At 42.8% G+C, this 21,494-nt stretch overlaps 1 long non-coding RNA gene across 2 annotated transcripts; it reads left to right on the forward strand.

Annotated features, from left to right (window-relative positions):
• Positions 1-14,385: 14,385 nt before the first annotated feature.
• Positions 14,386-20,783, forward strand: LOC147026506 (uncharacterized). 2 transcript variants are annotated; one of them, XR_015057933.1, is made up of 4 exons: positions 14,386-15,562; positions 15,965-16,031; positions 16,468-16,637; positions 20,423-20,783. It is a non-coding gene; the product is annotated as an uncharacterized LOC147026506 (long non-coding RNA). The 2 variants fall into 2 exon arrangements; XR_015057932.1 differs by lacking the exon at positions 14,386-15,562 and having other exon boundaries at positions 15,759-16,031.
• The last annotated feature ends 711 nt before the right edge of the window (positions 20,784-21,494 follow it).

The raw sequence follows: 21,494 nt of genomic DNA on the forward strand, positions 1-21,494 counted from the left end.
AGTGCTAATCAGTGTCCTTGCAGCCAGTCAAGCTTTATTCACAGAGCACATCAAGAATCTCACGCAAGTAACGTGTTCATGATCGCAAGCCGTCAACATAGGAAAACAGATAACTGCAAATCCATAGATGTCGCTTGACAGTTGCTGCATTTTAAAGAGATCAAAACTGCCGAACTGGCAACACTGAACACTGTGTGTGGAAGATTAGAGCATGATACAGACCGGATCAAAATCGTCTCTTGAGCTCATACCCTCTCTGTGCTGGAGATCAGAGGAACCGAGCATGGCAGATGTAGCCCATGCCCGCCAGTGATGGCAAAATGCCTGCTCCAGGGATGGAACAAGAGCAGCTTGTAAAATCGAACCATTATCTGACCCTTGCACACACAGCATATCTGAACGGTTAACAATCTCCATTGGGGATTAATTACATTCAGTTTGCCCGTCATCAAGCAATAGTCGACAAAAACGTACAACTTTAGATTACACGGCTATTTTGATAATGTGTGCATTCTGCAACTGCTCTGTTATTGGTAACGTGGTATTGGTTTTATACACCAAGTGTGTGAAGTCTGTTGGTCTTAATCCTCTGTTGATGCAGTTGAAAATGCTTCAGAGAAACTGAGAGTAGCCATGCATCTTGTAAGACTGCAATCTGGCCAGGATTACATGCTTAGGATAGCCCGGAGCACAATTTATTACCTTTTCTTAGCAGGCGACAAGCCATTCTGAGGTGTTCTCTCCCATGAATCTAAATGTTCATTCAACGCCTGCTGCAACTGAGCACCTGCCTCCGTCAGTACATCATTTAGCTCGAATCGCCAGTACATCATTTAGCTCGAATCCAGCTCTGACAGCCCTCGACAACCCGATTACGTTAATTAGTCAGTGCCTGTGCTTTAAAGTAATTAAACATAGAGCTCCAAGTTTATAACTTCAGCAATTTTGCAGAGACATTGGCCTGGTTCTTTTTGCTAAATGACTTAAATAACGAAGGTCTTGACACTTTCACACTCCACTTGCCACATGCATCATCAATTCATTAGCCTAACTACTGTAACTAATGATGAGTGTGATTATGCACTACAATTTATTAGTACACTTGTGCAATTTTGAAAGCTTATAGTACAAACATGATCGTTTGCAATAATCACAGGCAGAGGTTCATTATGTTTCTGGCAATTAGATATACACGGATTCCTAAATTTCTACATCCATTGGTGTGAAAAGATACTTGTGGGTGCACAGAATCGCATGTGGCTGCACCCGCACTGCATCTCATCGTGTGCAGAATCAGAAAGATCATTTCCAATTCACATCACATCACCAATCTGTTAAAGCTGAAGGAGCTTCAATAGATTGTCCACCGATGGCTTCTAATCAACTTTCCAGTAATGCCAAAAGCTAGCTCTAAAGCTTCTACCCTTATCTCAACATGATGCCACACAAGAGCCAGGATTAAAAGTTTATGGTGTCACTCACGATCTTGCGATGCCATCTGTTATTATTGCAGTATTTGCTGACAGAAGATGTGGAGCAGCTTGAAAACATAAGAAAGTAAAATATGCAGTCTATGTACATCTAAAATTACACACAAACACACACAGACATACATAGATACTGTACATATATATATATATATATATATATATATATATATATATATATATATATATATATATATATATATATATATATATATATATGTATATATCTACATATTATGTATATATCTACATATTATGTATATATCTACATATTATGTATATATATATATATATATATATATATATATATATATATATATATATATATATATATATATATATATATATATATCTATCTATCTATATATATATATATATATATATATATATATATATATATATATATATATATATATATATATATATATATATATATATATATATATATATATATATATATATATATATATATATATATATATATATATATATATAGTCCTGTCCAGGTGGTTAGCCCCTACTTGGACAGATAGCCAAATGCCAAACGATTTTCCCTTGGAGGCGAACAGCCGAGATTCTCGGAGATTATGGCGCGCACGGGATTGGGGGGGGGGGGTTGCGCAGCAAGGGTATGTAATGGACGGAAGCACAGCACAGGGGTTTATAATTGAACCCATGACCAATGGACAATACAATAAACTTAAATAAATACATGGTTTGATGAAAATAAATCAAATATTTACAATGGTAATAATTCAAAACGGGATAGTAATAACAGAATGTGAGGTAAGCTAAATCTAATTTTGAGGTGACTCCATACAGACTTAAATACAGACAAGGGGACAGTGTAAATAAAATAAAAAAATCCCTCCTTTGTCCTAGCACTTATCTGTGTGCCCAGAGGTGAGTTTCGGAAGTTTGAAGGTCATCAAACCGCTTCATCACTGCATGGGAAAATGCGCCCAAAGGGCACACAGCTGCTCTCTGGGTGTCTAAACGTACAGGAGGCAATTCAAGCAGCAATACTCAACACCAGGGCTCAGAGACCACCGTGCAACTTCTTTCATCGATTGCACTTGCCGACACCACTGCTTTCTGCAGAATGGCGCCGCTCTTCCCCTGATGGCACAACACAAAGCTTTGAGGCTGGTCTCACCCGATCCAGCCAACAGTCAATGGCCAGCGTCTTGCTCCACCATGCGAGCATCAGCACAAACACGAGAATCATGTCGCCTTCTTCACCATGTTGTGGGAAAGTCAGCCATAATGCCCTTCTCTTCCACCTCCCATCTCCTCACTAGCTTCTGTACCGTCTTCTTTTATGTCCCGCTCTGAACCTACCATCACACAATAATGCGAGATTCTCAGACTACAGTCCTCACTCCCTCCTCTTCTCTGATGTCACGCCAATCAATCATCCACTCTGGGGGGGGGGGGAGGGGGGCATGGTTTGCTAGTTGTCGTTTTTGGAGGTGGGGTTTCTTTCCTGCTTGGAGGTGCTGCTCGGTTGTTGTTGTTTTAAGGATGTGATACCTTTTTATCACCGGTCTTGAAATGCAAAAACGTAGAAGGCTACAGGGGGCAATCCCATACTGAGAGAAATTATCCTGAAACATTACCTAATTAACACAGCACCACCACCCCCCCCCCCCCCCCTGTGTGGTGACACATAACAATGAAGCTGTTAGTTTCCCTAGTAAATTTACATTGAGATGTCTCCTATATGTCCACAGAGAAAGCAACTCTATACAATACTATCTTTCCTATGAAACTCCTCCATCTCCCACACAAACATAACAATCTTATACTAATAAGTGTGTGTGTTTGTGTGTGTGAGTGTGTCTCCACCACAACTCTAAAACTATGAAACCTAGCAGCCTAAAATTTTGTATTTATATGAAGAAAACTGCAAGGAAAAGCAGGGTGAAATTGGGTGTCTGATTTAATTAAAACACCCCTTTTGAATATAATTAACATCCTCATGTAATTAAATCATTTATCAGGCACATCCTCAGTCACCGTTTTCCATGGGGTCTTAAAGCATATCCGAAGTAACCTCACTGGGGTCTGAAGCCGCCATGTTTTTTGGCCTGCTCAACCATGCCTTGACTTGGAACAGGCTGGAATGATCTCTTAATGATAAAGTTTTTCTTTTAACTTTCCTCACTCATATCATTGAATCCCTGATCATCATACCTACGAATCACTTGGTAGATTGCAATGTCTCTCCCCTCCCTCTCAAAGGTTCCCTCTCACCCCTCCCTCTCAAAGGAACCTTCACAGTCTTCCTCCTCCAAGCTTCCCTCTCAGTTTTCTCAAAAACTCCACCCTCACCCTTCTATCTCAATTCTCCCCACTCACCCTCCTCCACCCAATCACCCCCTTACTCCCTCTTCTCACAGTTGCTCCCCTCACATCCACAAAGCTGCATCTTTCCCCTGCCTGCTCTCCTCAATGTCATCATTCCACCTCCTCCAATCTCCAACTGCCTTCAGCCCCCTCTCTTATCACTCCCGACTGTAACTCAACCCAGCAACACCAAGCCTTTTCTCCTCCTCATCCGGCCCTCTCCCCTAGCTCTTCTGCAATCTCCCACACTCTTTTAACAACTCTTCTTACCTTCCCCCCTCCTCCTGAATACTACCTTCCCCCTCCCCTCCCCTGCACCAAAAGCCTCCTCCCCTCCCTCTTCCTTCACAGTGTGGACCACAAACATCCCAGGCCTTTGCTCAAGTCTGACAGCTCTTTCCATTCAGGTTGCCACTGACAAACCAGACATAATCTGCTGAACAGAAACTTTCCTCCTTCAAACGTCTCTGACTCCTGAGGAACTCTACCTGGTTACTCCCTCCTCCGCTATGACAGAACTGAGCCTCGTCCTGGTGGAGGAGTTGCTCTCTTTATCAAAGGCTCTCTTCCTCACTCTCCATGCACTGCCCTCACTCCCCAACACCCCCAGGAATGCCTCTGGTTACAATTTTCCCTCCACTCCCACCTGATGTTTATTTGTGTTGTATCGTCCACCAAACAGTGATGACTCCATGCACACCTTGCTCGAAGAAAACATGGACCAACTTCTGTCTTCTCCTCGCAACTCTCTCTCTCTCTCTCTTCCCTGGATGTGGTGAATTAAATTACCATCATGCCAGTTGGTTGGGTGTTGGTACATCCCTCGCCTACCATGGCACTTCAGCAAAAGACTTCTGCGACTCATTGGGACTGAATTAATCGGTCAACTTCCTGTCCTGGATCTCAACCAATGGTACTCCATCTCTTCTGGATCTGATTTTCACCAATTTCCCTGAAAATATATGATGTTCTTCCTCCACTCCAATCGGTCCATCTGACCACATGCTTGTCAAAGTAGACATCTCTCTGACTGATATTAAAGAACCACCTCAGTGCTGTCGATTCTGGTATTGCACTCAGTTTGACTGGCAGGGTCTTCGAGCAGCCATCAAACTTATAGACAGGTTTCCCCTCACTACTTTCACCAACATCAACTTGTCAAGGGAATTCTTTCAAAGAAACTTGATCTCTCTCATGCACAGATTTATCCCCTTTCATCTTCAGTTGTCCTCCCCTCCCTTCCGCCCATGATACACTGAAGGTGTGGTGAGGCAGTTGTTCTAAAACAACTTGCCTTTGCCTCATGGAAACCTTATCCAACTGAGGGTAATCTCAGTTCCTTCCATAAAGCTCAGAATACATAAATATGTGTCTACCTTCAGGAGAGCCAGAAAACATCTTTCTAAGCTCAAGTCTGAACTCTCAAACCTCTCTCCCTCCTCGAAAGCCTGGTGGCATCCAGTAAGTTAAGTCTGTTTCTGGTGTATGTTCCCCCTCCATCCCCTCCCTTACCTCAAATAGCCATACAGCTGACACTGCATGTGAAAGCTGAATGCCTATACTCCGTGTTTCCATCTAAATCTTGTGTCCAAAACCCAGCACTTTCTGTACCCACCTTACCCAGTCACACCCAGCTGTCCCTGGACTCTGTGTCCTTTTCTCCTGACAAGGTCGAGAATTTGCTGTCAAAACTCAACTCATATTTTGCAAATGGTCCAGACAGCATCAACCCATGTGTCCTAAAAACCTGCTCTTCTGCTATTGCTCAACGTCTCTCTGCTCTATTCTTACTCTCATTTGTTTAAGGTCATCTGCCATCTGCTAGGAAATCAACAAACATTACTGCCCTGCATAACAAAGGTGAAAAAACAGATCACTGCAATCTCAGACCAATCAGCCTTCTCATAATCATCAGCAAGGTTATGAAATCCATCATTGCTTCAGACATTAAATCCTTCCCCTTCTCCCATGGCTTGATTTCCAATCATCAATTTGGATTCACATCAGGTCATTCTATCCTGGACTTCCTGCTCCTGCTTTCCCGACAATGGTTGGACGTACTCAATGGCAGACATGAGATCAGAGCCATCTCCCTGGACATATCACATGCTTTCAATTTGGTCTGGCACCGTACTCTGCTCACCAAACTCTCTTCCTATGGTATGCAAGGCCATCTCCACTCATGGCTCACAGACTTCCTCTCCTGTTGCAGCCAACATGTGGCCCTAAATGGAGTTCTCTCATTCCCTCTTCCTGTCCAAGCTGGATTTCCTCAAATCAGTGTTCTGGATACTGTTCCTTTTCTGGTTTTCATCAATGATCTCTCTCACTCTCTGAAAAATCCTCTTTATCTCTTTGCTGATGACTCCATCCTCTGCCATTCCGTCTGCCATTCCTCAGGTCAGCAAGCAGCAGCTTCTTTGCTCTGCAGATCTGAATAAAATCACAAACTGGACCAACACATGGAACATCTCTTTCAATCGTGACAAATCTCACACTCTCACTACGCCACTCCGAAAGGACCATCTGGAAAACCCTCCCATCTACTTTCTCAACAATCCTCTTGAAGAAGTCCTTTAATTCAACCTTCTGTGTCTCACTATCTGCCATGATCTTTCCTGGGAAACCACATTTCCAAACTGGCCTCCAAAGCCAGTCACCGACTGGGCATCCTCCGTCGTGCAAAGTCCTTCCTCGGTCCAACTGAGCTCCTGACCGCATGCAAAGCTTTTGCCTGCAGTCTGATAGAGTACTGTTCTCTCCCGCCTCTCACCTTTCTTGGATTCATGCTGTGGAAACCAAAGCATTTAGGAACATTGGTATTTCCCGCAGTGAGGCTGAGTCTTTGGGCCTCTCACTCTCTCAACGCAGGCAGGTCTTTCTGTCTTCTACCATCTCCCCTCTGGTCTCACCCCCCCACCCCCTGCCCTGCCTGCGATATGTCTTCCCCCCAAAATAAATATTTCCGCAGGGTGCTGAAGTTCCGCCAGCAACCCACTTTTGGTAAAACTACAAAAATCACGAATCACTGCTCACCTTCATTCCTCTGTTTATTCCTGCCCTTGGAACAAACTCCCACACTCTCTTCAATCCCACTCTTTGCTCCTGGTCTTCAAAACAGCTTTTCACCACCACCTCTTATATTCCCCCATCCAAAAACGGGATCTTTTCTACCCCGTTAATCCACCCCAAACCCACCTCCTTCAAATTCCCTGCTTTCCTTTCTGAAAGTTCCCTGTCGTGTAAGGCCCTGAAAGTCCCTGTAGTGTCCATCTTGTTTACCCTGTTTACCATAACCCAATCCTCTCCCTTCCACAGATCTTCTCATGTCTCTGTTCCACACTGTTTTTTCCTCTCCTCTCCTCTCCTGCTCATCTTGTCTTCTGCCCCCCCCCCTTGTTGTGTGTTCTCTGTGTTACTTTTGGCTCTTGTATGAGCCTCGACAATGTATATAAAAAAAGAGATGCTTATAACCACCTGGAGATGGCAGCATCCATAGCTTTATTTCATTTTCACACATGCGATAAACTCGAGAATCTTTTAAACTAAGAGGAATTGCAAAATTTATGCTCCAGAATCAAATTTACAAGCAGTTCCGATTCCTAAAAAAGTGTTAATTTTTCTAATTGGGACATATTTGATATTTTGGGCGTCTCCAAGAGGTGTATGTTAAACGTGAAGGTTTGGTGATTGCTGATCTCATGCCAAGCGAGCCATTTCTTATTCACTGTTTCGTTGAAGTGTTTAAGCCACTTGGCGAGTGCTCTGCATTATTTGCACGTCACTGAATACTGTTTGTCCATCCATCCATCTATTGGGACCATTCTCTGAGCAGAGCGTTGGTGCTGCCTAAGTAGTCTCCTTGGCTCGCCACTCCGACACAGGTTACTAGCATGCTGGCATTCATTTTGCCAACCTAGGAAGGATGACAGGCAGAGTCAACCCCACCTGGTATTAATTCAACAGCTCAACGGGATTTGAATTCAGGACCCTAGGATCCAAAGTCTGCCACCCCAACCTTAAAGCCAACACCAGGCATAATATATCTGTACATATTATGTATAGATGTATAGATGGATGTTCGGCGTAATCTTAGCTATCAGGGTTAATATGCTGAAATCTCAATCAAAACCTAGATTAATGGAATGAGTATGTTCTTGGTAAATTTACTCGAGGATATCAGGGAAGAAGTGGCCGTTTGGGGCCTTTGAAAACGTTAACGTGAGTCGTTTGAAGGTAATCACGTGACTCAGAAGTGATTTGATCATATTTTATTCCATTATTCTGATACTAATTTGGTACTGTAGTAATATGGTCCAACCTTTTACTACAATTGTAGTTATAGGAGGTGCTCCCAACTTTTATCTACACAGACTGCTGTGTAGTTATCCACGAACTTTAGCATCCAAATTGTTGTCTTTATCATCCACTCTACACGTTCGTAAATTAGTTTTTGATAAATATATATTCTCTTGTCAATTTTCTTTTCAAGGATTGAAACCTTGATGAAGAGCGGAACCCAACTCATGATCCACATAGTCAGAAAATCTGTCGTGTGTGTGTGTGTGTGTGTGTTTTTGTGATCTTGTATCCTGACCAGCATCGGTGCGAACTATGGAGACTCTGCTCAAAAATCAGTAAGACGGCACATTCTGTCTTCAAATTACCCTACAACCTGGCTACAGTCGACAAAGCGATGTGCAATGTGAAAAATGATTCCGGACTAGGTATGCTCCTCAAACACTGTAACTTGATCCTGTGGGCCAAATGTACCACATCACACCGCAGGTTTTGAGACACTTGACTGAACTCTCCAAGATATTCGATAAAAAAGTACACCCACGGGCGCAGTGACAGTTCTTTTTGCCAGTGATTTCAGACAAACATTGCCCATAATTTGGCACGGTACTTGAGCCGATCAAGTCAATGTGAGTGTAAAATAGTCAGTGCTGTGGCGAGATGTTGAAAACAATGACACCCCATACCAATATGTGTTTGCACTACGAGGAGATCACAGTGCGCACGAGTTTGCCACTCTTCTGCTCGACATTGGTGACATTAAAATTGGGCCTCATCCTCCTTCAAAAAAATCTGGCTGTAGTGCTAAGTTCCACCAATGATTTGATAAACAGCGTGTTTCCTCATTTTTAGCTCATCTGGAATGCAGTACTGGGGAACCTATGGGATAGTTGGTTGTCCATCCGTCCATCCATAAACATTTGCAACTTGTCTGAAACTACATGCACAATTTCCATGAATCTTGACGACAACCTTCATCACCCATGAGATACCAAAGTTTGTTCGTGCTATTTTAAAAATCAGTCTCTCAGGAGGTTTCTGGGGTGGGGGGCATGGGTTTGCTCTCCAAAATAGGTATTTGCCAAAACATTGGTTCATTGGTACATTTTGCTTATTCCATCCCACATTGACTTCCTCCTCAGTATCATTATTCTATCAGGGGAGTGCCCAGGGGCATTGCCCCCATATTTTTCACAAAATTAAAGAGACACTGATTGGGTGTCACAACGGGCAACACTAGCCCCACAAAACGACACCATTCACACACTGTATCAATGACTACTAGAACTGTTGGAACATGTGCCCAGTGAATAAGTCGCCTACAAATCCATTGATGGTGTTCCGGACATGGATCAACTCATACACTGCCCTGTCGAGTTTCTAAACTCATTACATCCTCCGGGCATGCCATTTCATGAGATGAATTTGAAAGTCAGGACACCAGTCGTGCTTCATCGCAAGCTGGATTCCCCGAAGTTGCTCAATGGAACTGTGAGGTCGACGGCGCAAGATCTATGGTGTGTTCCAGCTGGTTCTTCACAAGGTCCAGTATGCTAATCCAGGCCACATTAGCCACATTAGGCCAAATTTTGGTGTTGGACTTTGCAGGTGGATCGATGGGATGAAAAGACGTGGTCGAGCTGTGCAGGGAGTAAGGACAGTCAGTGGCTTTGTGGTTGGATTCAGGATGAACCTGGGGCTGACCTGCATGCTGGATCCATGGCCAAGGAGGAAGAGCTGGTCAAGTCACTCCTCATAAAGCAGATCACAGACAGGAAAAAGCAGTTCCTCTTGCCTTTCGGGTCGGGCTTTTTCGGACCACCTCCATCATGATTGGTCCATCGATCGAGTTTTCAGCAGCTCTCCGCCAATGGGTTGCTAGCACGTCTTGTTGACTGACTCTATCAGGGCGCTGGGTGTGGGCTGGTTAGGAGGGGGGAAGGAAAAAGAAGGTGCCTCGCGGTACACCACCACTGTATGAACAATGGACCACCTGCTACACCTTCCGACACACATTTAACGTCCGATTATTACCAAACAACCTGGCTAAATATGCTGTTAAGGGGGGATCTGGGATAATCCTATAATTAATAACCCACTAAGGGCCCATTTCCGCAACAATACCTCATTGGTCATTTTACAGGTAGGGTAGAACTTTGGTAAGCCTTGAGTTCGGTGAGCCGTTTGTAATTATACCTGTGTATTAAGTAACCTGTCTGTCAAAACCTGTGAAAGTTTCAGCTCAATCTGTCTTGTACTTGATGAAAAATCTGTGCTTCTGCAGTTCAGTAATGTCGATACACTGCCCCTCTTCTACTTGGTCTTGTAGAATAATGAAGAACTCTACGTGTGCGGCAATAAATGTAAAGGCCCAGTCACACCTTGACGTTTTAGCCAGCAATGGCAACGTATTAAAATGTATGTAAAACGCTGGCTTACGTTGAACTTTTGATGTTTTTTTTTAAAGATTCGGACGTATTCATAATGACTTGGTCTTACGCATAACGTATTAGTAACGGACACAGAACGTTTCGTTGTGTTATAGATAACTTATACCAACGATTGCTGAATCTGTTGTCGGCCTTCACAACCTATGCCCAACGATAGTCTAACTTAGGCATAGCGCGCTGCACGCATCGCCGACGATGACGTGGCGTAGGTTATGAAAAGGCTGCCACACAATGATTCAAATCATAACCGCCGGAGAAATGGAAGTGTCAACATCGCAGTCACACCATGGCGATCTTGCCAGCGTATGCCGACCTCTTTTAAATGCGTCTAAAACGCTGGCGCACGTCGAATACGGTATGGGTAAGTTTGGTATGCGTGAATAGAACGCTAAAGTACGCTATCATACGTCGCATTAAATGAGTACGTCTTGTAATTTTAAACATGTTGAAAATTTTACGACATACTTGCCGTATGACACACGCTCCGCATCCGATGGGAATAAGTTGTACGCACGATATGCCATCGTTGACACACATCGACACACGTTACTTGTAAGGTACTCATAAGTCGAAACACGTCAAGGTAATGGTTAGCGTCAGTGTTCCAGACTCCCGGTTTTTTTTTCTTCGGTATGATGGTGTTCAGTGTACAGTGCAGTTATGATTTAAACGTTGAGCGGCAGCCTATTAATTATATTATATTATAACCTCACTAGAAATCGAAGTGTCAAAATCACCATCATACCGAAGGAAGGAAGAAAAAAAAAAACGAAAAAAAAAAAGACCAGGGAGTCTGGAACACTGACGCTAACCATTACCTTGACGTGTTTCGACTTATAAGTACCTTACAAGTAACGTGTGTCGATGTGTGTCACCGATCGCGTAGCGTGAGTACAACACGTAACTCATAGGTTAGAAATAAGTTTCGGACACGCTAAACATTACCTCGACGTGTTTCGACTTATGAGTAACTTACAAGTGACGTGTGTCAACGATCGTGTGACGTGCCTACAATTTATGGCCAGCGTTATGTGGAACGTGTGAGTCATACGCTGGCATAAGTCTCAAAATTTCAAGCATGGAAAATTTGAGGACAACCGAAAAGTACAACGTTTAAAGCCAGCATACAACAACGTATGGCAGTTTTTCAGCATGCTCTCAATGTTATCAAAACTTACTCATAACGTATTCGACGTGTACCAGCGTTTTAGACAAATTTTCCAAAATTCGGCAGAAGCTGGCTAAAACGTCAAGGTGTGACTGGGCCTTAACACTCACTGCAGCATGATGGGTTCCGTTTTCAAATGATTTAACTTTATGACATGGGTGCTGAATATACTTTTGTTCGTAAAGTTGTGTATTGTGAAGCAAAAGGAAGTTTGCTTCTTCTTTCATCTCTGTCCAAGTGATTCGGCTTTTTAATGTCGATCTCTGTGCCAAGCAGCTTTGTTAGCTTTAAGCTAATTTGCTGTAATTCCAAGCAGCCCTTGCCCAACTCACACAAATTCTGAATTATAATAATCTGTCTTTTTCTGGACACACTTTAGAAAAGTTTCAAATGTTGATTCCTTGAACGTTCTGGATTGAGTATCAACAAGCTTTTCACCAGTATCTGTCTGTCAATACAAGCAGAGCTTAAAATATGTTGTTGGTTTGTTCAACGGGACCTCTATGGGAGATGCCATCATGTATCCCACAACACAATGTGAAACATGAGAAGATGATAATTATTCAAGTGAAAGAACAACGAGCTTTTTGTTTTTGTAATAACAATCTCTCTGAAATAACGAAGGATAACAAGACATGGATAGATTCCACATGAATATTTCCTTTCTATTCAGATTGATTTTATTTTTGAATGTGTACACACTACATTTCCCAATTCACCAAATTCTTGTTCCTTGTTGGTCCCCATTTTTTTAATTTTGATATTCAGTTTCCTCATAGCTCTTTCTATTTACTGAGTGACACACAGTTTTTCTTATATCACTCTCTTTGATAATTTGATCCATGGTGAATATTCTAAAAAGTCCACATACCATTATCTTCATCCATGATGTATGAGTGAAGTAATTTAATTATTTATATATGTGATATGCATCATGTCCTACCCATGTGACACAAGTTGCAACCTCTGACTGGATTTTATGTTCACACAAAGTGGCAATGATGTCTTCAGGAAGATTCTGAAAGATTACTTGTTCAACATTTGTTTGTGAATATGAACTGAAACTCACCTCCTAAGTGGTGATTTCCAAGGAATCGTTTGTTGCTCAACGTCAAAGTCATGAGCCAAAATACTTCTGAAACGGTGGCCATCTTAAATCCAAGATGGTCGCCAAATGAAGTCACAAAAAATGTTACCAACGGAATTCCAGTTAAGTCAGACAAAAATTCCAATAAAATTAATAATTTTCTTCTTTAGCCAAAACAAATAATCAAAGGATCATAACATCCTCCACGATTACATGAAATTCTTCAAATAATCAAGTGTGATTTATCGTTCCACACCGACGCTTTGGACCGTGTTTAAGTTGCATCTGCATGCTCAATATTCCGTATCCTCCAGAATTGTAACACTCGTGGAACATGTTTGTTTATGTTTTACAAAACCATGTATTCAACACTTTCCATGTTATCTAATACTTCATTATAACTTGAACTGAGAATGTTTGTTTGTTTTTTTCTTGCAGTTTACGATGCCGATGTAAAATGAAATGGAGAAATGAATTGAAAGACAAGCCAGCATTGGTGACGGAGGTTCGGGAAAATGAACACCATGAAATGCAGAAAGCAGAGCGAGAGGAGGTTGGGGAAATGATTGAAAAAACGGGCTTTACTGTAAAACAAAACTCTGGTGACAAAGACCAAGAAGAAGAAAAAGATCAAAGAGAGAAAGAAAAGGTTTTGGGAGCAGCGAAAGAACAACTGCAGGAATACGAGGCTCGGTTGGTCGAAAACGAAAGCAGTCTTGTACAAAGAGAGAAGTTTCTGCAGGAAATGGACCGTGAGATGGTGGAAAAGGAAATGCAATGAATATTGGAAAAATAATTATGGCGAAAGGAGGAAAATGAACGGAACAAACAAGAGGAGGAACAGCAGACACAGAAAATGGAAGCAGAGCAGAGGAAGAAAAATGAACAGGAGAGGAAAACAGAAGAGGAGTTAAGGATGAGAAAGATGGAGGAATGCAGATGAGCAAATCAGGAAAAGGATTTTCAGGAAGAGAAATCCCAAGTTGTGATATGGGAAAAACAGAAAAATGCAGAATGTAAGCAGAAAATGCTTCTTGTAGAAAATAGAGAGAGACTTTGAAAACTTGAAGCAAGGTGTGCAGCAATGGGAGCTGGACCTGGAGAAAAGGAAGCAACAGGAGCTGGAGTGCTAATTTTGTTTGAAGTGCTAATTAATGGTAAAGATGAAGAAATAAAAAAAAGGCAGCTTCATATCCACCAAAAAGGGGAGGAGCTCAAAGATCGAGAGGACAATCTGCTGAAATTAAAGGAAGAGAATTGTCAGAGAGAGAGAGAGAGAGAGAGAGAGAGAGAGAGAGAGAGAGAGAGAGAGAGAGAGAGAGAGAGAGAGAGAGAGAGAGAGAGAGAGAGAGAGAGAGAGAGAGAGAGAGAGAGAGAGAGAGAGAGAGAGAGAGAGAGAGAGAGAGAGAGAGAGAGAGAGAGAGAGAGAGAGAGAGAGAGAGAGAGAGAGAGAGAGAGAGAGAGAGAGAGAGAGAGAGAGAGAGAGAGAGAGAGAGAGAGAGAGAGAGAGAGAGAGAGAGAGAGAGAGAGAGAGAGAGAGAGAGAGAGAGAGAGAGAGAGAGAGAGAGAGAGAGAGAGAGCACCGGGAATGACACGAAGAATGTGAAGTTGTGTGGAAAAGTAGAGATTTAATCTAATTGGAAAGAGAACAAGAGATGACGGAGATAAAACGTAATGTGGAGATGAGGGAACAGGAGGTCTTGGAAAGAGAGATCACAGTGCAAAATGCAGGAAAGCTTGTTGAGAAAAACGAGGAAGAAGTGCTTGAAAAAACTGATGATGGACTGCAGAAAAAACAGCAGAAGCAACACGATGTCTGTCACCTGCCGCCCAAAAGGAAGTCTCACCATTCTTCTCACTCGAAGCTTCTCAGTGATGAATCAGCGGAGCTAGAAAGGTGCAAAAATAACCTCATGTTCCGTGGAGTGAAGGAGGGAAAAGGTGACCATGATAAGGAGGTTGTGGCAAAACTTATCAAAGCCATGAAACTGGACATCGAGCCTCTACGTACTTTCCGTGTTGGACACTACATTGAGAATAGATTCCGACCCATGAAAGTTATTTTCAGATGCGAGTCTGATAGGAATCTAGTTCTTACGAAAACAAGAAGGTACACAATTTGATTGATCCCACTCTCTGGATAAAAAAATATTTTTATCACTCCAGATTACACTCAGCTACAGAGAGAAAACCAAGAGATGCTGCTGAGTGATCTTGACAAAAAGAGGGAAAGTGACCCAAATGAGCGATAAACCATCAAATGAGACAAAGTAGTCTTCCTGAAGAAGCCCCAGGGCAAGGCTCATCTCCGTAGATGATGACCTTCCTTCCTCAACTCTCATGATACAGTTTCCTCATGCTAACACATTAAAGGAAAGACAGTATACTCTGATGAAAACTATTTCCTTTGATGGACGGTCTCTTCAAACAAGTGAATGTACCCAAGATCACATTGGAGCCATTACTGAAACCTTCTTTGATTGTACAGTCCTGGACAGGGAGTTCACTCCTGATTGATAAATTGCATTTTATAAGGATAGGAACCTGAACTTTTATTGTGAAGGCACTAATGCTGAGAAAAAAAACAATATCGGGTCTTATTGTTGGTATAAAATAATTTGTCACCTTCTAACATTGTTCATTGGCTGCCTCCCGAACGGAAGCCTCACTTGATGACTGGCAGCAAAAGCAGACGCCATATCATATGCAGGACCTTCAACAGGTAAGTACTCTTCAATACCTTGGGACAGGTGGGGTGAACACACTGGGTGTAAACACAGCCAACCACAATTTCAAGACGTTGAATTGAAATAAATTTTGGCACTTCATCTTTTACAGACATTGCTGCTAATACTTCCTTCGATGATGAAGAATATCCTTAATTTTGGAGATAATTGTACTTATAATTTTGGTGGGAAGGTAATTTATTGGCATGGTCATATCCACGCAGAATAAAAACAAGAACTTTAACATCCTCTGATTGGATGAGATCACCTGACGCACCTTTTCATCATATACCTATTCCATCCGTGCATTTCCTTCTGTGCCTTTTTCTGAACAAGTTATCAAACTGGTTAAGATGTCAATGTATTTAATATTTCATATTTCTATTGTTTTTCCAAAGGACCCTCAAAAGAGGCACTCAATCCCTCCTCCATCCCATGACCTAAAACACTTCTACCGGTTAGAACGTAAGTTGTCAAGAATCTTGCCTGACATTACAAATTATTCCAAACTTTTTCTTTTCTTCTTCACCTGCATCTCAGAAGTGTTAAGAACAAACAAATATTTTGCTGAACTCGAATCCAGACAAGCGCCAAACAAATCTTCCAATTGGTGGAAGTCTTTCATGAGTGTTAATCTATCACGAAAAGGTCATTGTGCACAACTGGATAATCATTAAAATTAATTGTATGAAAAACTTTAATGCAAATCCAGTGGGAGTTTGTGATGAAAACAATAAAGATGTGAAATTGAAGGCAAAGTAAAATAAAAATTCAATTGCGGATGCAGTATTTCCAGGATTGTGTTGGAAGGCACGATGATGATGGAGATTGCCATGACAATGCTATTGAGTAGTTTTGACTTCCTTTTGTTAATGTGGACTCAGGAATATATTGGACTCAGGAATATATTGGACTCAGGAATGGCCGATGGAGAAGAAGATGTGATGTTTGGCAATGGATCCATCATCACTCCATCGTACAAGCACTCCAGGAATGCAAGACGAAACATCACACTCTTTCAGAAGGCCGATCCAAGATTTCAAAAATAAATATCAGTCGCCAGAACTATAGGTACTTAAACCTTCCATAGATCTTATTTAATCACCAGCACTCTATTTGTGACAATGCTTGTCATTTTCTCATTTTCTTGGTTGTTCAAAATATCATGATGAGAACTTAATTCTGAGTGAAGATAATTTTTGTCAGGTCAGTCCAAATTAATCTGTGACTTGTCACAGTTATCATGTAAACCCGCATGAGCCTGTTTTATGGTCGGGTGGTTGGCAATTAAATGGTCTCCCCCACCAGGTTTTCTGTTGAGGAAGGTGTATGATATGGACACCAAGCAGGATTAAAAACAAAACCTGTCAAAGGGTGGAGGAACTTCACGTGAGCCAAGGGCCATCCATATATAGTGCCCAACTGTGCCTTCAGATGTCCTCCTGCAGTTGGGTTACTTTTTTTTGAAGGTTGGTGGCATGATTTGCACTCCGGCCATCGTAAAACCCTTCATTCCGCAAAACAAATGAAAACCGTAAAGAAAATTGAAAACCCACTCCTGTGCTGCTGCCCTCTGCTGGGCAGCTCACTGGATGACAGGATTGGGGCAAAGCCTTCAGGACCCCCAGTCTTTGATGATTGGAGGAAAGGCATGGGGTAACCTTCCTGGGTCAGACTGCAGTATTGTGTATCGGAGTGGTGCTGAGGTGTCATCCACCAGATGGTGGGCTCCTTGGGTTAACCTGAGGCGGTCCCTTTGGTTGGGTGCCTGGGATGTCCTATACCAAAGACAGGATGTTCACCTGTCTGTTATCATCTGAGCTGAAGCATTTGAACATCGGTATTGCAGCACTCCCTAAGGTTCGGAGACCGAATAGTGGTGAGATCATGGCAGGTGGTTACACCTACTATTGGACTAGATGCTCTGATGGTGACCATGCCAAAGGAGTTGCTGTAGCTGTGTCCATTAAGCTGATTCCAAAGGTAATTCAAGTAACACCGGTCAACGAGTGTATTATGGGATGAAGGATTCGTCACTCCTTGGGTGTTGTTTATCTGGTCTCTGTGTATGCTCCAATTGAGGGGAGCATTCTCACCGTGAAGGACGCACTCTATGCCACGCTCGAGTCTGTGGTTGATCAATACCCCAGGCGAGATACTCTTCTCCTCTTGGCGGATTTCAATGCATCGAGTGGAACTGATAGGGATGGTTATCAGACATGTGATGGTCCCCATGGGTCTGGAACTGTGAACCAGACTTGCACTAAGTTCCTTGACTTTGCAAGAAGTCATGGACTTAGGGTGGCTGGTTCATGGTTTCAGCATTCACAGGCTCATGGCTGGACTTGTTATTCCAATGCAGGTGTTGCGGCAAAGGAGATTGACCAAATGCTCATTGATGATCGCTGGAGAATGAGCCAGAACTGCAGGGTTTACCAGAGTGCTCAGTTCTTCAATACTGACCACAGGCTTGTGGTCGCAACACTGAAGTTGCAGCTAAAATCTGGGAGCATGGTACCATCATAGATAAGGCTGGATGTTCACAAGCTCAATAATTAAATGGTAGCTGAGGAGTTTGCGAATAGGCTGAGTGGGGAGTTGAGGTGTCTGATTGCAATGGGGAATCCTGAAGAGTTGTGGAGTGCCTTCAAGCCCACCATTGTTGATGTTTCCGATGGATGTCATAGAACTCAACGGAGGGCAAAGAAGAATTTTTCCTCTCAAAGGACACTGGATACCATTGACCAGAATCACAGGGCCAAGCTAAATGGCAGAGCTGAGCTGCTCAAGGAGTTGAGGCATAAAACTGCACTTGCGCTGGGTGTGGACAAGGAGGCCTATGTGCAAGGAATCTATGAGGGGTGGAGCATCACCTGTGGTCAAGTGATTCTTGTCCTTCTTACAGGGGAATTCACACATTGCATTCCTCCAAGCCCATCCCTCGGTGCACTGCAGTTAAAGCGGAGAGTGGTGGGCTCTTGACAGAGGGGCCCCTGGACCGATTACTTTGAGCCGTTGTACCAGGCTTATCCACCAACTGTTGAGTTGGATACCAGGGGTGTTTCTATCCAGATTATCGACTCTCCATTCAACTGTGGTCCACCTTCGTTTGTGGAAACAAAGGCTGCAGTGAACCAGTTGAAATGGGGGTAAAGCTCCTGGGATCTGTGGCATCCATGCTGAACTTCTCAAGGCTGGTGGAAATGCTGTACTCATGTCGTTGAATGCAGTTTTGTGCTCTGCCTGGAACACAGGCGTCATCACAACTGACTGGCAGAGGGGCCTTGTTGTCCCTCTCTGGAAAGGGAAGGATGATCGCCAGGATTGCAACAACTACCGAGGGGTGACATTGCTCTCAGTGCCGGGCATGGTCTTTGCTTGGATAATTATTGATAGAGTTCGCCACCATCTCCTTGAGCACCAGCGTCCAGAGAAGTCAGGCTTTACACCAAAGAGGTCAATGGTTGACCGTATCCTTGCTCTTCGGGTCCTCACCGAACACAGATGAGAGTTTTGGCAGGGGCTGCTTGCAGCCTTTGCTTATCTCTGCAAAGCATTTGATTCAGTGAATCGGATTGCCCTCTTGAGGATAGGTGGTGTTCGTGGGGTGCCACAAAAACTGATCAATCTGATGTCTGAACTGTACTCTGGTACTGAGAGTGCGGTGAGATGTGGTGATACCATCTCCAACTTATTTCCAGTTATTCATGGAGTTAGTCACGGGTGTGTTCTGGCCTCCACACTTTTCAGCGCTTGTATGGACTGGAATCTGGGGTGGATGTCGGAGAGATCAAGCTGCGGTACGTCAGTTGGGAATGTCAAGCTCTCTGACCACGATTTCACGGATGATGCAGTCGTCTTTGCGGAGGCTCCGGAAATCCTTTTGGGGGCCCTCGAGGTGCTGAATGAGGAGTCTGAGTCGCTCGGATTACGGGTTTCCTGGATCAAAACTAAGATCCAGCCATTCAATGACATCTTTGATGCTGATATCTTCTCTGTATCTGTTTGTGGTGAGGATGTTGAGGTCACGGAGAGATTCATTTTCCTTGGCTGCTATATTCATGTCTCTGCTGGCTGTGAGCCAGAGGTCAATCGTCATCTGCGTCGGGCCTGGGGAGTCATGGATTCACAGGATCATTGGATGTGGCGCTGTCAGTACGTGTGTAGGAGGACGAAAGTCTTAGTCTTCAGGTCCTTCGTGCTTCCACTCTTGCTGAACGGATGTGAGACTTGGGCTCTGACCAGGGATCTGAGATGGAGACTTAATTACTTTGGTGCCAGATCTCTTCGGATAATCCTTGGCTATTACCGGTTGGACTTTGTGTCCAATGAGTGGTTGCTGAGAGAGACTCAAATGAGATTCGTTACCTGCATATTCGGTAAGCATCAGCTGCGGCTGTATGGAAATGTGGCTCATTTTCCTGATGCTGATCCTGCTCACCAAATTCTCTCATTGAGGGAGTCTCGCAAGTGGAGGGGTCCAATGGGCCAACCACGTGCCTCCTGGTTGCAGCTGGTTGATGAGCATCGCAAGGAAATGGGGATTGGCCAGGCATTTGCCTGGTGGATGGCCAGATGGAAGGCCCTGGAGTACTGTCGGAAAGTAGATGCAGTAACGTGCTGCTCCGGCGCATGTTCCCATTCCTGACCTGACCTGAAGTGAATTTAATATATTTAATGTACACATCAAGCAGATGAGGTCTCTCCCTGATTCAGTCAATCAGTGTCACTCATGAATGGAATTGCAGCAATTAACTCTTGGTGTTCTTTCAAGTTCAATTGATTAAAAATTTATCAAATGATATGTTACTTCATTTGATATGAGATAAGTAATGTAATTATTCATTATTTTTCAGCAATATCAAGAAGGTACTGGGAAGACCTGGTGATTCTCTAGCCATGTTTATGATACATCTCCGTCCCCCTTTCTACTTCTTCAAACTTGAAAGAACTGAAACTTCATTCTCAAACACAACTGGAAGAAAAGAAAAACAAAACTCTGTTGAGTTGAGAGACGATTAACACTTTATTATTATTGTTGAACTGTTTTTCAAATTAAATAAATAAACTCGAGCTATTTGAAAAAAAAAAGTGTAAAAATGATTTCTGATCATGGGAATATGGATGGGTTTGGAGTGTGAGGTTTTTTGTTTGGGGTTTTTGGGTTGGGATTGAGTTTGGGTTTTTCAGGTTTGGGTTGGGTTTGGGATGTTAGGGTGAGGGATTAGCGTCATTTTCTTATGATTAATAATTTTGTCTTTTGTCATTCCTGTGAATAAAATAACCTAAAATCTCTTCTCCATTTAAATCATTTTATGTATGTCAAAGGAACGGTGTCTAAAATATTGTTGTGAAATGGCTCGTAGGGGATTACAAATCTTGTAAAAAATATCAAGTGCTGTGCATTTGTTTGCTACTCTTTCACGCCTGAACCGTCGCACCTGGAGGCTCCAAATTTTTGGTTGTATACACTTCAGAATCTGTGCAAGGTTGTATGCATGTTGGCCTTGAAGGCTGTTTTGAGACTAAAGACCACCATCAGGCGCTTAATGGGATGTGGGGTGAGGCAGTACTCAAAAGGTAACTATCATGAGGCCAATAACTCCAAAGCTTTTCAATATCAAACACATCCTGAAACCCCCGCTTTCTGATAAATAGTCTTATAATTAATTTCAAGTGGCTGAGTACTTTTTTCCCTGGGCAATGCTGGATACCCCTCTTGTGTGTTGTACAATGCAAAATCCAAAACACCCTCAGGAGTTGCATGAGAAAAAAAACACAATAACCTTAAATGAATCAGGAGATTTATGTGATTATTCTGATTTAATTTATTATCAAAGAGTGACTTAAAATCCACAAATTTAAGGTTAAAATTCCAAAATTCCCTAACCATGGGAGTGGAAAAATAAATATGGGCTCACCATTTAA

Source organism: Eptatretus burgeri, chromosome 5 (genome assembly GCF_056783735.1).
Source record: "Eptatretus burgeri isolate ZD-2024b chromosome 5, Ebu_testis_v1, whole genome shotgun sequence".
In the NCBI taxonomy this organism is placed as follows: Eukaryota; Metazoa; Chordata; class Myxini; order Myxiniformes; family Myxinidae; genus Eptatretus; species Eptatretus burgeri.